Source organism: Gobio gobio (genome assembly GCF_949357685.1).
Source record: "Gobio gobio genome assembly, chromosome: 3".
In the NCBI taxonomy this organism is placed as follows: domain Eukaryota; kingdom Metazoa; phylum Chordata; class Actinopteri; order Cypriniformes; family Gobionidae; genus Gobio; species Gobio gobio.
This window is the reverse complement of record NC_137099.1, coordinates 39,002,817-39,021,530: the sequence shown is the minus strand read 5'-3', so window position 1 is coordinate 39,021,530 and position 18,714 is coordinate 39,002,817. Positions and strand designations below refer to the sequence as shown.

The following is an 18,714-nucleotide window of genomic DNA, read 5'->3' as shown; positions in this document are numbered from 1 at the left end:
TACTGCACCGTGAGCCGGCAGCAGTCGCACAAGCTTTCGCACTAAACACGGAGACTGGAGGTTTCAATGTTTCTGCTATAGGTTCAGAAAAAGAAAAAGAAAGAAAATCTTTCTTCGTAAGTTGAATATGGAAGGCGGTCTGCCGGAAGCTAGATATTTTACTTTATAAGGTTTTAAATATTAATATTTTTCTTACACAAACCCATCGATTCGCTTCAGAAGGCCTTTATTAACCCCCCGGAGCCGTGTGGATTACTTTTATAATGTATGGATACACTTTTTTGGGCTTCAAATTTTGGGCTCCCATTCACTGCCATTTTAATGCTTGAAAGAGCCAGGACATTTTGTAATATAACTCAGATTGTATCCGACTGAAAGAAGGATGTCATATACACCTAGGATGGCTTGAGGGGGAGTAAATCATGGGATCATTTTCATTTTTGGGTGAACTATCCCTTTAATACCGATATTGATACTATTATATTTTTTGTTCATATTTTTAATTAATTTTATTTTCATTTTTTCTGCTTTGATCTGTAGTCTTATTAGTTTTAGTTTTGTTGTGTTGATGTTTATACAGTTTTTATTTTTTTATGGTTTTAGTTTATTTCGATTTTAGATTTCGATTTTCAATTTAATATAAAAGAAAATGAGAAATGTTGCCTTGTCAACTAGCAGAAATAAAAAAAAGTTTTTTTAAAGGGTCATGAAACCCCCCGTTTCAGCAGCAGTCAGTTCTCATCACAGTTTTGAAAAATGCTATAAAAGTGTGGGCGTGGTTTAGCGGGGGAGTGGAGGGGGACGAGGGGAGATTGCACATCAACGGCTTCTGATTCAGACAATTTTATTTCGCTCTCATTAAAAGCATCCAAGCTTCCCACAAATGCATGCTGCAAGTTATCATTAAGTTACATGCAACACAATATACAAATGGTTTTGTAAGCTCACCATTACACAAATACATATATATCCTGTGACACCTATAATTCAATGGACAATTAAATGCGCAGCCATTCGCAATTTGTTCCCTGCATCGAAAATATATATGAACACGCTGTTGCATACCTTTGATAACTTTTGAGGCTTATTTTGTGGAGTTTTTATAAGCCGTTTGGTCGGTTAAATGGCCGTTTACACTCACAGTGTGGATGAATCGCGTTTGTGTGGATCTATTGAAGAGAACGTAGGCAACGCAGAAACTCATACAAAGCGGAAAAAACACTTGTTTTTGATCCATTAATGCATCTCTCACTTATTGTGTGCGATCTCACTGTTTGAAGCGCCAGTCAGAGGAAAATGCATATCAACGTGTGCTGTCATAATTCTCATTGGACAAAGACACGCAGTCTCATGAATAATTATGAGTCATCGATGAGTCATCGCCGTACTATAGTATGAGAAAACGTCACAGCCTATGACGTTGACATGAAGATGAATTTAAACCAGGTTGAAAATAGAGCAAAAAGGTTTAAAATTAACTCGTTTTCTCCCACATTCAAAACTAACAGATGGTAACATTGCCTTCCATGATGTACAACACACATACTTCTGTTAAAATCTCAGAAAATTTGGTTTAGGGTTTCATGACCCTTTAACAGTGGTTTTAGTTTTAGTTAACGATAATAAGGTGGTCAGTTCCCCAGTTCCATGTGGAAAACTACCTTTTCATACAAGATGTTGATTATTGTGATTATAATTTTTTGGTGATGATTTGCATTCTATGCGTGTATCGCCACCTGATTTTCTTATTGTTCTGAGCATTAAAAAAAATCTTAAAGGGGACCTATTATGCAAAATTTGGACATAAATGTGTGTTGGCAGTGTGTGTACACAACCACCCTATAGTGGTAAAAATCCACAAACTCCTTTTTTTTAATCCCCATAAATCATAAGCAGTGTCTCCCAACTACCTGTTTTCAGCCATGGGGCTGGTGTGACGTCTCATCAGCCACAGGCCCCGCCCATGAATGTTGACAGACACTGCCGTTTTAACATAGATTAATTATTATTATTACGTCCAGGGCTGAATGCGGATGTGTGTGTGTGTGTGTGTGTGTGTGTGTGTGTGTGTGTGTGTGTGTGTGTGCAAACCAAGCCTGTAGCACTCCTCTCAGAAACTGAAGCCTCCACGCCATGATCGCCCCCTGGTGGTTGGTCCCAGTATAGCTCCTAAACCCCACCTCTCCATGTATTAGAATGGACGCGAGACACACTAAACAATTAAATTACACTTGAAATAATTGTTTCCTAAAGATGGTTTCTGTCATATCAGGCAGTTTTTATCACGATGATTTCATTTCAAGTGTTCGTTTTTTAAATAAGTTTAGTTTTAGTTCGTTATTTGATGTTATAAAAACGGGGGATGTGACGTCATGATTGACAGCTGAGACTGACGGCTTCTCTGAGTGAAGTAGTCACTAAGGCACTAACAGACTTTTTTGGGGATTTTTGGGAGGAGATTGGAGCTTTAGCTTTCATTTCTACATTTCCATAACTGTTTATTTCACACCAACATAATGAATTGTTCTGCATATGTGAGAATGTGGGCGGGCTTTTGATAATCGCGCCTCTACTTCCTGATCTCTACTGTGCAGACTCGGTCCCAAGATGTCAGCGCCGTGTGCAGCCTCCGAAAGCTTCAACTCTGGTCAGCGGAAGTCAATGAAGTCGCGTCGTCCATATTTTTTTACGGTCTATGGTGCAAACCAATAGGATGTGAAACAACAACAGATTCACGGTGGTAGCTACTTACAACTTTCAGCCTCTTGTGTGTCCTGCCTTTAGAGACTAACTTGATAGCAACCTGTAGACGCAAACCACAGTAAATCACACCTGCCTCACTGTGACATATGTCATTTACTAATATCAATTCTGAGAACATTTCTAAAGGTTGTTTGAATGAAGAGGGAAGAAAATGTCTTATTGGAAATCCATCAGACCTGGCGGTCCCAGCATACACAGAGCCAAATCCGCCACGCCCCAGCAATGGGCCCTTCGCATATGCTTCTGCAACATATAAGATCACAAGAAATGTCTTGAGAAAGACTTATTGCAGTATCTCAATCTATAAAAGAATGCTACTTTAATACAGATTTTACATCAAAGATCTTGAGAATATTTTACAATGGCAAATCAATTAATAATTGAAAAATAACTTCTTTAATATGAGTCTATTCTGACCTGTGCGGGACCGTTTGGCAGGTCTCTTATATGCGGTGGATGGGCTCCCATCATCTGGGGCTTGCTGGCTGTCGCTCTGCCTCTTCCTCTTCCTGTTAGCCTGATCTTTTGACACAGACGAGGCCAACTTGGAAGGCAGCGGTGCTAAATAGCCAGGTAGCTCTTGTGTCAGTGGCTGGGTTGGGTTTAGCAGAGGTTCCAGATCATGGTCACCACAGCCCTGTGTCCCAACCTCCTGACTAGCCGTCTGGATAAAAGCAGCACTCTTGGATCTGGAGCGACCTGAGGATGAAATATTTCATACATCAAATATACTTAAAGGTTCTATTAGTAATTATACATTTATAATCAATAATCAACGTCAAATTATGTTAAATTCTTTTTAACATAATCTTAACATAAACAAGGTCTTTAATTGCAGTTGAGCAACTTATAATTGTATAATTGCATTATAATAGTGGCAAGAACATTTTGAATTTTGATTTAAGAAAAAAGGCTTGCAGTTTGTTTAATTTACAAGGAATATAATACATGTGATCATTTAGCTGTGAAAAAAATGGGTTTAAATGGCTTAAGTTGCACACATTTCTTTACATCAATTAAGTTAAATCAAACAATGCACAAAATCAATCCATAATATACCAATAATAAACAAATAAAACAATTAAAACACTCACCTTTCGTCCTCGTCTTTCTCCCATGCGAGCCATTGAAAATCCAAACTTCAACAAGAAAATACAAAAATAAAAAAAAGAATTAAAAAATAAAACTCTCCTCAGAAATGCCAAGAATATATCAAATAAAACTCTTTCTAAAATAAGAAAAGAATAATAAAATGTGTCTCTTTCAAAGAAAAGAACTCCAAACAAAAACTCTAAAACAGGAAAATATCCTCCGAACTCACAAAAATCACAATCTCTGCAAGGAAAATACTCTCCAAAAGTCTCTAAAGTCGCCTCGTCTCTCAACCAACAGATATCGATGGGTTTGAGTGTATTTATATCCAGTCCAAATTCATTTCACGCGTCGCCATAGTATGGCAACTAAAAGTCGCATTATGCGCATATGCACACCTGACGATCATGCGCTCGAGTACAGCAGCGCGAGCACAATCTTGACTTTTTCCTTTTTCATTCGATGAACAGTTGCGACGTTAAATTATGTTTTTTGATATCAAATTAAAGTTGCCGATATGAGCTTTTAATGAGCAGGTAGTAGCTAATTTGTCCCCTAACTAACGTAAATTAATACGTGATGTCGTTTGTATTCAGATCACATGACTTTGCGTAATGCCCCTACCAAACGGCACATGAAATCACAATTGAATTAAGCTGCTATATATTTACATAAATAGCAATAACTAAATGTGTTCATAACTTTATTTATTAATCTATTTATAACATTTATTAAGAAACTAATCCTGTCCGAATAGTGCTTGTTATGATCCCATCTGATCTAACGTTACTCACCTATAATTGCTGCGGGGGAACGTCATCCTTCACTCATTTATTAAACTAAATTCATATATGGACTTTTTTAATTTTCGAGATGCTTTATTAATTTGGATTTCATCGATATTTTGGATAAATGTGAAAGTTTCACCTCACCACCCTCAACTGCTAACAGGTTTGATGACGCATGAAGATACTGAAAGCTGATTGGCCTCTTGCCAATGATGGTTATGCGATAAAAGCTAATTAATTATTAGAAATAATAATATAGCTTATAATAAGAGAATCTCTGATATCCTCCCTTAATGCCTTTTGAGAGCAATTTGAAAGTGTCCTGCGAAGTGGTAAGGTCAACTGCAATAAACACATGAGTATTCTCCATTAGCCTGGGCTATGAATAATATTTTGGAAATTAAATGCAATTCCACGAATTATAATAATTATTCATTTATATAATAAAACATCTAGGAAATAGGTTCTGTATAAACAAATAATCGATGTGTGTCGATGTCCATAAGCAGACATAAAAACTTTCAGTAGGTTATCCAACATAAAAATCACAAGATCACATTCCTAAAAATCACATTATATATATATATATATTTAAAAAAAAATTAACGTCAAAATTGTTTAACATCTCACGAATGTTAAAGGAAAAAGTCAAGATTATGCTCGTGCTGAAGCTAAGTTACTCACGATTTGATTCGATATTTAGTTACCATAGCGACGCGTCTAATGAAATTTGAATGATAAACACTCGAACCCATCGATATCTGTTGGTTTGGATGCGAGGCGACTTCAGATACTCGAGAGTATTTTCTGTGGTGAAATTGTGAATTTTGAAGGAGTTTGGAGGATTTCCGAGAGGAAACTTGTATTTTTTGAAGGCTATTTTATTTAAATGTTATATTCTTTGAGTTTTATATGAACGAGTTATTTTGGAAATAGTTTCGATTGTTTGTTTTTGTTTAAAACTCTCTGGGGAGAGTTTCATTTTTTATTTATTTTTTATTTATTTATTCTTGTTGGAGTTTGGAGGAGATTTCAATGGCTCGCATGGGTGAAGGACTAGGTGAGTGTTTTAATTATTCAGTTGTTTATTGGTACGTTATGTTGTTACGGTTTGATGTTGTGCATAGTTTGACTTAATTCATGTGTAGAAATGTGTGCAAGTTAAGCCATTTAAACCCAAATATTGCATAGCTAAATGATCACATATATTCATTGTAAATGAAACATTTTTTTTGTCTTTAATTAGGACAAAAAATTTTTTTTGACCTTGTCAAAATTAGGAAACTGCTAATTAAATGCAAGACGCAATAGAAAGTTGAAAAATAAAGGCTAATTTTACAATTATTTGTTGTGACCACTGACAATTGATTATTAATTATAAATATAATGTGACTAATATATAAAAAAAATATTTCAGCCTCAGGCCGCTCCAGATCCAAGAGTGCAGCTTTCACCCAGACGGCTAGTCAGGAGGAGCTACCTGGCTATTTAGCGCCTCTGCCCTCCGAGTTGGCCTTGTCTATGGTTGCTATCAAGTTTGTCTCTAAAGGCAGGACACACAAGAGGCTGAAAGTTGTAAGTACCACCTTGAATCCTTTGTTGTTTCACATCCTATTGGTTTACACACACACACACACACACACACACACTCACATCCGCATTAAGCCCTGGATTTAATGCAGCATTTGTCACTACAGGAAGGCCAGGGTCTGCTGCCACTGGAGGTCGCATTGATGACCCAGGTCAATTCAGCCCCTGCCAGCCCCAATGTCCTGCAGCTTGTGGAGTGGTTTGACTATCCCACGCACTACACCATGATCCTGGAGCGGCCTGTTCCTTGTCAAGATCTCCAGAGTTTCAGTGAGGAGAACAGCCCTCTTGATGAGAGCCTGGCCAAGAAAGTGCTGGTGCAGCTCATCACTGCGCTGAAACACTGTGAGAGCCGCGGGGTCCTGCACCGGGACGTCAAGCCACAGAACATCCTGATTTCCACAGCTTCACATGACATCAAGCTGCTGGACTTTGGGTGTGGAGACCTCCTAAAGGACTCAGCCTACAAATCGTTTGCAGGTTGGTTTGCATTACAGAAGGAAAGATCTCACTACATCACTCTGTGTGATGTTCTTATACATGGATATTTTGTGAACCAAAAGGAAACTTAAAGATAATTTGAGGCCTACAATTAGTTCTGACGGGAACCTTTTCAATGAGTGTTTTTTGGTCTTCTTGGGTTTTCAGGCACTCTTCAGTACGCCCCTCCGGAGTGGTTTCGTCAACACCTCTATCATGCCGGACCGGCTACTGTTTGGTCAGTGGGGGTGACTCTCTACAAAATCCTGTGCGGTTTTTTACCCTTCAGAGCTGCGTGGAGGGTCACCTCCAAAAGCAGACTGCACTTCCCTAGAGAGCTGTCTACAGGTAAGCGATAGCAAACATTCAGATAGAAAAACCATACAAAAACCATGGCCAGACAGAGAAGTTTGTTCTGTTGTGTTGCTGAAGGCAAGTACTGTGTTGTGTGTAACAGAGTGCCGTCAGTTGGTTAGCTGGTGTCTTAGTGCAGCGGAGGCAGACCGTCCCAGCTTAGACGACATTGAGCATCATCCCTGGTTACACTGAACAGGTGGCATTACACTTATCTGAAGCACAGCAGTCATGAGTTGGATTGAATTATTAGGGTCAGTCTAGATAACGGTTTTAATTATTTGTATAGGGTGACCAGGAGGACGGCAGAGATGGCTTCCTGACTGTGCACCTACAGAAAAGAGGAGGTAGGGTCTTTCTATGTGGATGCTGGAGGCAGCACCAGGTGAAACCAGAGCCCCGATGGGTTAGAGATCCGCCAGCTGGACAGAGTACAAGTAGCAAAATCTGTATTTCCCCCCCCCCAGTTAGAGTGGAAAAAGGGAGAAAACGTTTTCAGTACTACTTGGGACTACATTGGCCCACTTTATAGTGTATAAAAGTATATTTTTAAGTATACTTTAAGTGAAACAGCAGAAAACTAAGTACACAGCTAGTTTGCTCTTCATGGGTTCAATATTTCACTGAGTAACGTTAGGCAGTTTTGATTTATATGCTGTTTAATGGTTGATGATTGCCTTATTTCACATTGCCGTAAGTTGGTGTGACAAACACTCTTTAATATTGCTTTGCACTGACTTTAACTGTTTTTACTGATTCTCGGTTGTCTTCTTAACATACGACACAGGTGGCTGTGCTGCTGGTAGCATGCGCTAAAGTATCCTTGATCACTTGGAGTCTGCTATGTTGAATTACAAAAAATGACACATCTCTTTAGCCAAACATTCACATAATGAATCTTATAACCTTCCTATTATATCAGATCAAATGTGCATCTATTACTTGAAATGTTATGAACAGCAGCTACGCTAATTATTTTCTGTTTGCTTTTCTGTTTCTACAGTGGGATTGAGCCAGCTCCCGCCTCTTACGAAGATTTCAGATGACCCAACACCTGCGGAGATGACGCCAACTCTGAATCAACATACACAAATGCCAAATATTCGCTATATTGTAATCAATCCAATATGCTTTCCCAGATATATGTTTTGGCCATATACTATGTAACCTAATGGCATTTACAACAGAAAGCGCAAACATAGACACACACACACACACACACACACACACACACACACACACACACACATTACTAGGGTTGGCCGTCATTACAAAAATCTTATTTCACATATTATTTAATAATTGTATATGATTATGAAGATAGTATATTTCTCAATATAGCTATTTTGGTATCTTTGTTGTTAAAATAAGAATTAAGATGCTAATAACAAATACTAGGACAAATACAATAAGAAAGATTCAAAAGAAAACAATAGGGAATAATGAAATATTAAATAATTGAATAATAAATATAAATAATAAAACATGTCATAGTATGAAGGTAATATATACTTATTCTTATTAAATCTACTTAAGTTATTGAGTCAAGAGCAGTGAGTGATTTTCTCTTTCTATTGTTGTTTGATGAACATTAACAGCGTAAGCCAGCAGCAGCCATATAGAAGGCTGCTGTCACTTTAAGACCTGACGCACGATATTGACACACATCCCATTTCTCTTGGAGGTCGGAACTGTTTACGTTCACTAAAGACATATCCGTGTTCGCCGCGTCAATATACTCACCAAGACAGGCGAGGCAGTTCTTTTTCAAGGATTTTTCACTCAAAACTATTTTGCACTTATTTTCTAATTTATGAATGATTTGTTAATCACTTGAACTCATATCAAATATTATTAGATATGAATTCTTTCATTCAAAGACACCAGGCGATCCATTCTCTTTTTTTCGACCTCATTATCGTCGGCACCAAGAAAAATTAAATCACATTATGACGTCACAAATCTCTATAATGTATTTAAAGGATTTTAATATTAGACTGCAAAAAATAAAAACATTTGAGTTATTATTAGAGTTACTGTTTATTCTTACCTGTTTGGTACCATTGACTTTTTTTAAGTTATTGAAATTTTATGTTTTTTGTTAGAAATAAATGATTACTCTGTCTCCTACTTTGTCTTTTCCTTATTGCATGGTCAGATTTGTCTGTGCATATTTTGGCATCTTTTCAGCAGTGAGTTCATACATAAAGTGGCTATTGATATTTCATGTTATTGTTACTTTTGATACCAACATAATGTCACCAGATGTCACCAAAGTATGTCAAATGTTGAGGTTTTGCCTGTTTCAACTTACTGGAACAAATATTTGAACTGAAGTAAAAAATAAATATTACATAAAAATAAGCATATTTTACATGAAAAATATGATACTTTTAGAGGTAAATAAATTCAGAAATCTCCAAATAAATGCATACATTGATAGTTTTTATTTTATCGAAGATAGTGATATGAAGAAAAAAAAAATAGAATTACACCTGAGATATTCATGCCCAAATTTGTCCATGAAGGACCAAATAAGGGCTGCTGGCGTTTGAGGGTTAAATACCACCAACACGACGGATAACCATCCTCATACTTATTGGCCTGTTGCTGGTGCTGCTGAGATTGAGGAGAAAAAGAGCAAGAGGAACTTCTGGAAGTGGCTCCACTTGCCTTGTCGCAGAGCTGCCAAATATGACCTAGTTCAAGTTGAGAAGGAGTACCAGTGTGAGGCTGGATTATATCGAAAACTCACCAATTGTGGTAAAATCACATGAGCCTGTCCTGATGATACAAGTTTTGATTAATGGCAAAGTCATGGGAACTTCTGTTCTTTTTCCTTTTTAACAAAGAATCACTGTCCCTAATACTGTCATCACACCAAACACTTTAGAGTGACATTTGTAAGATAACAAAATAAATTAACCCTTTAAAGCCTGACACATTAAAAAAATGGCAGAAAATTATATATTTTTGGAAATTAGATGTTTATTAAGCCTTGAATCAAAATCAAAAAAATTTTTTTTGCCAACTCATTTTGTTTATGATATATTTTTTGTATCACATTTGATACATCAGGCTTTTGGGGAACGTTTTGCTTACAACAGTGTAGACCTTATTTACAAAAAATCTATTATGCCTTTAACAGTTTGAAAACATAGAATATTTTAGGCAGTTTTTCTCTCTCTCTTTTTTTTTTACATAGATCTTTTTTCCAGATACAAATAATCTATTATGCCTTTAACATTTTGAAAACAGAGAACATTTTAGGCAGTTTTTCTCTTTTTTTTTTACATAGATCTTTTTTCCAGTCCTTTTATTTCACTTTGTGGTAGTCACGAAAGCAGTTTCTGTCTTTGTTGAGGCAAAGATGCACCTTGCACTTCTCACAGTACACATGCGAGAAGTGGTTGTTGGTGCAATGCTTGCATCTTTGTCGGGTTTCCCATGTTGGAAAATGATCCATGGCATCCCTTCTGATGGAGGTTGAAATTGTTTTTTTCTCCATCTGTATTCTTTCTTTTTAGCATTATCCTTCACCAAATGCTTTTTGAATGTGTCCTGTGTTGTTGGGACCTCAACTTCTATGCTGCTCTGGACTACACTTTCGACTTGATAATCTTCCTCGTCACTGCTGTCTGAGATTCCATCATCATGCATGGCCTGAGGAATCCATTCCTCATCATCATCCTCCTCCTCCTCCTCTAACTGCTCTAGGTCACTTGAATTGCCATCCATTATTATGTCGATTACATTTTGAAGATGCTTTTTTTTCTCTCTTCTTCCTCTAATCTTTTTGACATCTAAAAATACACATAAAAAATTGATGATTCCAGCATATTGAGTATAATTTTAGAGGAATTGTTACTGTAAAAATAACCTAAATGTATTGTAAGATGACATTGTGGTATAGGCATATTGTAGATTACATTAAAAAAAAATGTGACACGACTATTCAGGGATAAAGAACCTTATTCCTGCAGTTTTAAATTTAATATGTGCATTTTTAACACAATATATATTTTAATATGGCATTTCAGTCATTATTACCATTAATTGAATCATCCCAATATTGTGTGTGTTTGCATTGTGGTAGCACCATTAATACCTGCAGTATCAAATTTGATACACAATTTCCAACACGATTTACTTGTAATTTAACGATTCAATTATTAAGTAATTATGCATTATTTCAATTCAGAAAGTGTTAAATTAATTATATCAGGCGCAATCCAATATTATTTTTTACCTTAACAACTTGAAATTAGCCTTTATTTTCCTGCCGAAAGCGTCTGTCTTGATCCAATCGCAGTCGCCATTTTGAAAAGCTAAAAAATCACCCCTCTACTGCCTGCAGTACAGTGAAATTCCACAAGATGGCAGAATACACGTACCAAAATAGATACAATAGGTTTTCAAAGAAAGTATTGCTCTCACTGATTCAATATGTCTTAGAAACTCGTGTATCAAATGTGATACGTGTGGTTTTAAAGGGTTAAAGACTTTTGATCACATTATGATCAGAAGAGTGTCATTATCAAACATTGTATGAGACTTTAAATTCAGAATAAAATCGATTTGCAAGTCCCCTTTATTTATATAGTGTGTTATACAATACATATTGTTTCAAACAGCTTCACAGCAAATCAACAGAAAAAATACAGAATCGATGCAAACTTCAAATATGAGACAATTAAATTCTGCTGTAAAACAGCTCTAAAAATACAACAGTGTCATTATTCAGCTCAAGTCAGTTCAATAACTGTAAAGTTCATCAATTATGAAATGAGTTCAATTCAGCTCTAAGCTGCACTAGAGAAGACAATAGTGTCGTTATTCAGCTCAAGTCAGTTCAATGTAGATTTAGTTTTCTTCAATAACTGCCAATGGTGCAAAATTCATCAATTATCAAACAAAGTAGATTCAGCTATAAATGAGCTCTGCAGAAGACAATACTTTCACCATCCAGCTCAATTTAGTTCAATAATATGAGCCGTTTCATTTTTTTAAAAAGATTTTATATTAAGATATAAGTCAAAAATGCTGTTAAATAAAAAAACACTCTAATCTGAGGATACAATACATATTCATTGTATTCATTTGATTCATATTGTAGCTCCAACTTCTGAAGTTCTTCCAGCTGCTGAGGAACAGCTGGAGCAGGACGTCCTCCAACCCACGTCGACGCTCCAGTTAGTTTGGCTGTAGATGAAAACATGGAAAAGCTGGACAAGAATGATAAATATATGAGATTTAGAAAACATTTTTTATAATTATGATAAATACAGTATATATAAAATTTGTATTTCATACTAACTAGAATTCTTTTAAAAGAATACATTTCAGGCGTTTAATAAATTTAGCCACGAGCTGGCCGAAGGAGGATTTGGCATTGTGTACACAGGGACTTGAGGTTTACATTTCTTCCACTCACAAAACATTGCAGATCTGTTTAGGATTCCTGATATGACTGACAGCTGTGAACATGCTAAATGTTAATTCTTTGTTTTGTTGATCAGGTGACTGTAAAATATTCAGTGAAGATGCCAAACATCTAAGTGGTGAGAATCTGCCCTCTCTGTCACTGTTTTCAATTCATGGGAAACCTCTTCTATCTAACCATCATATGTTATGCATTTTAGCCTGGTCAATCCAAACGCCTCTCCTTGGAGATTGGCCTGACATTAATGGCCAGCGTTCCTCACATAATTAAACTGCTAGACTGACAGGACGACACAGACCACTGCATCATGATCATGGAGTGGCTTTCGCCTTGCATGGACCTGTTGAGTTTCATGGACTTCCCTCAGAAGAAGCCTTGAGGAGGAGACAGCACGACGGTTATGTGGCAGGTCATTCATGCCGCTAATTTTTTTTATTGCTGAGAGAATGGTGTCTTCCACCAAGCCATTAAACCAGATAACCTGCTTGGGAACCAGGCCACCATGGAGTTGGTCAAATTGACTGATTCTGCCTTCAAATTCTTCAGTAGTATGTGTTATGAACCGCTTTATTTAGATTACAGAAACACATATAAAGTCAACATGCTGTGGAAATATATTGATCATCAGACAACATCTCCTTCCTCAAGGCACAAAAGCGTACAGTCCTCCAGAGACCAAATTCAACGGCAGGTATACCACGCAAAGCTGACGACAGTGGTCTGTCACACCCACAAGGTGAGACCTTCATCAAAGAACAAAGATGGACAATTTAAAAAAATTCATACAAAAAAGATCAATCACTTCAAAGAGAGCAGGTGTAAAGTATAAGTTAATAATCAGACATCTCTCTCGTCTTTAAGCACAGAATGCTGCGACATGATTTGTGCTTGTCTGCAGTTTAAGCCTATTGTAGGCTATGCAAAGGCTAAACAAGCCAACTATAAGTGGTCACTGCTGTGATGGTTCATATTACACAATGATTATATGACTCCTGTCTCAACCTCAATGTACAGAAAATTGTTTTTACAAAGAGACAAAATTATCATAAATGTCTGTTTCTCACTGTTTCGTCTGTTTTCTTCTTGAGCACTCTCAAGTTCCCCTGACAGACCCATCTGCGAGTCCCATGATTGATCAACCGTGCTGTCTTTTTTTTTTTTCTTCGACAGACACGGGACCAGCCACGGAGTTCGCGAGCCCTGAGAAATGCTTGTGAACAACGTTGGTAGACAAACAACACCAAATAAGACTGACAAAACACAGAGCGCTCCGCTGAAGAGCAAAAAACTGGTGTGTGTATGCATCAGCGTCCCTTATGTATCTTCCGGGTATGCCGTCATCTACTACGTCATGACGCACCACCAATCAGATTGGCTTGATTTCATTCATACTTCAGATGCGTAACGCTGTGGGCGTTCCCAGAGTGTGTTGTCACTCGACGACGCAGTGTCTCGTTCCCTTCTCGGGGAACAAGGGTTATAGTCATAACCCGAGACGGTTTCAATAAGCCAAAAAGACAGAGCGAGGATGAGGAAAATAGATATTCAAAATTGTAACATTATCATGTACTTTTGAGGACTGTTAGAAACATAAAATGCATTAAAAAAATGAAAGAAACCCAGTATAGTAAAAGACAAATGCTATTAGAGAGTGGGATACTACAATTACGGTAGATCGTCATGAACTCAAACCGACTACATCTCATTAATTCAATCATTTAAAGATAAGAATTATTTTATGTTTGTTTAACATAAAATAATGTTTAACATAAAAGCAGTGTTTTATATGTTAGTTTAAAACACCAAAGTTGTTGCAACTATTTAACATTAATTTCAGGAATTTAGAGAAATATCATGAGCTTCATTATCTAAAAGCATTTATTTTTGATTAAAGCAAATGTAGGTTTCTCTTTTTAAATAATTTGTATAGCGTATAAAAACAATTATAAGTTGTGAGGTATATGAAATGAATATTGTTTAGCCTATAACAGAGAGCTAATACTGAAGGTCAGTTCAACCACGGAGTTACTAACCATATTTTTTGGAGAAGTACCTTATCTTTAGAATAACCATTTATGTCATTAATATTGCAATGACATTTAGTGTGGCTTAACTATCCACTAAGATTGTTGGTGTTTTATCCTACTGACTGGGTTTCCTACCCCCCCCCCCCCCCCCCTTTATTAACCATCAAAACAAATACATTCATAATATTATTTATTTATTTAACCATAATTAGTTATGTAGTAAAACAAATTCAGCAAGTCCTTTTTTATGTTATTTTATTTACTTGCATCATTGGCTGGATGGGAGGCATGCTGATATTGGTGAGGAAGCTGGAGATAGGGAGGTGAGAGAGAAGAGGGTGAGAAAGAAAAGGAGGTTTTGGAGGAGGCTGGCCTGTTCCAATTTTCTTGCCTATAAGAGCTGGTGAGGGTGGCTAAGCTCAGAGTGAAAAAGTGGAGGATAGCCAAAAGGTGGAGCGGGACCTTCTAGGAGCTCCTTTGATGTATCACCTCTTGAAATTCTGTACATAAACATAATATAATCAATAGGATTTCTGTACATAAAAGTAAATTCATTACTACGGTCACAGTTTTGCAACAGATGCCCGAAGGCCGTTGCAAAGCCAGGGTGATGACTGACCAAGGTGGTGCCGGAGGGACAAGGGAACTCGATGGAGCCAGAGGGATCAAAGAGTAGCTGAGGGAACGACAAACCCAGGTGGAGCCAAAGAGTTGGAGAGTCGAGGTGGAGTCCTGGTCTTGGAGGGCTGAGGTAGAGTCAGGGGTTCAGGGTCCTTCATGGAGATATGAAACAAACATCACATGTCTATGAAAACATGAACATATGACTAGAAAAAACAACTGCTAGATTATGATGCATAAATGGTTATTTTGTTTTTAGATGTTTTTTAAAAAACGTATCAAATAACCCAATCAATCAGATCATTGTAATTGAACTGAAACTGTAAATAAACAGCACCCTACGTAGCTTTGCTAGCAGGTTAATAAACTCAACCAAACGCACCCTATATTAGATTAATCAGTGCAAGTTACCAACTTGCATCAGCACAAAAGGATGCGAATGCGCACGTGAACTTGGCCGTGCTAGTTTTTACACATTTTGAATGCGCTCTTCCCTTAACAACAACGCCCATACACAGGCAAATAAAGCATAAGATAATTTACAAAACTATTACAATTGTGTTCTCATTATAATGTTATGTACATGACAGATTGGCTCTGCACATCTTGCACTTAATTTTACTTTTCCTGATCAAAGTGACTGCGCGTTTTCGAAGGCATAATGAGAAACAACTTTAAATAAAACATAGGTCTACTGTTAAAAAACATGAGAACGAAATAACGTTGCTGCATTAATATCATCAATGCTTTTGAAAGAGAAATAGCCTATCTAAAAAGAATATAACCGTCTCAAATAAAAGGCATTTTTCTATCCTGATATTAGTCCTCTGGCTTGAATGCTCTGTTTCAAGGGGCATGTCTGATGTGAGACTTCAGTGAAAACGGCCACTGTTGTGATTGGCTGACATCTGTGCATTTGAAATGAGTATTAGATTATGTGGCGGAGGGGGCGTGGTTTAGCGAGGTTTGCAAGGGCTGCTAGAGAGAGAGACGGACTGCATGTGGACCAGAGAGACCTTAGAACAGGAGAAAGATAGCTGAGAAAGTTTTATTGTACTGAGTTGTTGAGAGCGTAAGTTTATTTTCTTTGTATCTGAGAGTTCTGCATAAACACGAGTCCCAGTCACGCTGACCCTGTCGTCTTCCTCCTTATTCTACGAACTTTGTAACATGTGGAACCCCTCTCGAATACTTTTACTACGTTTTTTTTACCATTACAGCTGTCGAGAGGAACGGTTCATGAAAATGTTGATTATAGCATTATATTTAGATCTTTTCCTATCACATGAAAAGCTGCAGTGATGAGGATTGAGTACATAGACAGTCTGTTGATCGCGTGAATGCAGTGATCTCGTCATTGCAACGCGTTTTCTCTCACGAAATGCTTTCACCACAACTAACAGCAAACACAACATCGATATGAATACAGTAAGAGCCACGTTGTTCAGCATAACAGCGCCATTCGTTATAACAGCCGTTTGGGCAAGTGTGCAGATACACTCGCGACGTGTGATTCACAGCTCCGAACATTATAAAGAGAGTGTTCTTTGATTGCTAATCTACAGTGATGGGAATAACGGCGTTATAGATAAACGGCGTTACTAACGGAATTATTTTTTTCAGTAACGAGTAATCAAACAAATGACTGTTTCTCCTGTTACAACGCCGTTAGCGTTACTGAGAATAAAATGCGGCGTTACTATAATTGAGCTCACTGAAGCGGTTTTCTTTCGAACAGGCTCTCTGTCAGTAGGACTTGCAAAGTTTTTTCTTTCTCTGGTTGGTGTGTGTGTGTGTGTGTGTATGTGTGTGTGTGCATGCTATGCGTGTTTGGTACCGTCTATGGGTGGTACACTGATGATGATTGGTGGGTGGGAGACAAGGTTGAGGTTGATAGGTTGAGTTCACACACACACACACACACACACACACACACACACACACACACACACACACACACACACACACACACACACCTATGACACACACGCACACGCATATACAGTCACACACACCAAGTCCGACGACTTCAAATGTAGCTTTCGCAAACTGGAAGTATAAGCGCTAATTTTCCCTCGTTGAGGTGAAAGGTGTTTATGTTAAATGCGACTTTTATGCACATGAATAAAGAGTCTCTCTACGTCGGTGGCAAGTAATTCTAATCTAATGAAGCCTCACATCATCACATGCCGCCACAAAATTAGTGGCTAAAAACTCAGGAGATAACGTGAGCTCCACTACCAAAAGGAGTAGTACTGATAATATTTACACAATATTTACACTATAGTAGGTCTACTGATAATATTTACACAATATTTACACTATAGTAGGTCTACTGATAATATTTACACAATATTTACACTATAGTAGGTCTACTGATAATATTTACACAATATTTACACTATAGTAGGTCTACTGATAATATTTACACAATATTTACACTATAGTAGGTCTACTGATAATATTTACAATAATGTATTGAATTTGATAGGTGTCTCTCACATTGTCCCACAGCAACATTACAATAGTGTACATTAATATACAATGTTTTATAATAATAATTTATTCTATTTAGTATCCAATTCATTCATTTAACATATTTAATTTTGAAAAAAAAAAAAAGTAACTCAGTAGTTACTTTCCCTGGTAATTAGTTACTTTTATAATGATGCAACTCAGTTACTAACTCAGTTACTATTTGTAAGAAGTAACTAGTAACTATAACTAATTACTTTTTTAAAGTAACGTGCCCAACACTGCTAATCTAGCATCTAATCACAATTTAAAGGGGTGGTAAAACACATTCTTTTGAAGGCTTGACTGTGTTTGTGGGGTGCACTGTAACATGTGTTCATGCTTCGTTTAAAAAAAAATTGCCTTATTTTTCATATATTTTACCTTTATTCTACACTGCTCTGTCCCTCCTTGTAAAACGGTCTGATGCTTTCCGGGTTGTATGAAGCCAGTCCCTCAAAAATACGCAGTGGGCTCTGATTGGTTAGCTGGCCTAGTGTGTTCTGATTCGCTAACCGCAGTGCACGGTTGTCGGAAACGTCACGCCCCTTACCTTACCGGAGGCTGTGCTTTGGTCGGCGTCAATAAAACCATATGAGATCATTTGAGTGAAGATGATCGAGCAGAACCTGTTCAGTCCTCAAGTGTAAAGACTGCGGATCTATAATGATCGCTACTGAATGGCACTTTAACTTTTGTATTTTTAGAACGATTATAGCCAAATATCTGTCGCAAGAACTATTAACCCAAAACGAACACTAAGCACTGGCTTTACTAGTAAGTTAGCCAAATCACACACAGAACCATGTTTAGCATGCCTGAAGATAAACAATACATAAAAGCTCTAATCAAAGAATCATTTACACTAATGCCAGGTTCGCTGTTGAGATTTTAACGTTAGTGTTTGTAACGATAGGTGTTCGTCGGATAACGTTAAGTATGAATAAGCATTTAACAGACTGGTTTGCAGAACAGCGTTGTCATCTGTTTACTTCCTTGCTACAACCTATTACAGGAAAACACATCGATGAAAAATAAATCA

The 18,714-nt window shown here is 37.2% G+C and overlaps 1 pseudogene across 1 annotated transcript; it reads left to right on the top strand.

Annotated features, from left to right (window-relative positions):
• The first annotated feature begins 6,376 nt into the window (after window positions 1-6,376).
• LOC307123094 (serine/threonine-protein kinase pim-3-like) lies at window positions 6,377-7,262 on the top strand (annotated as a pseudogene). Its single transcript has 2 exons — window positions 6,377-6,713; window positions 6,882-7,262. The product of its transcript is annotated as a serine/threonine-protein kinase pim-3-like (transcript).
• Window positions 7,263-18,714: the final 11,452 nt, after the last annotated feature.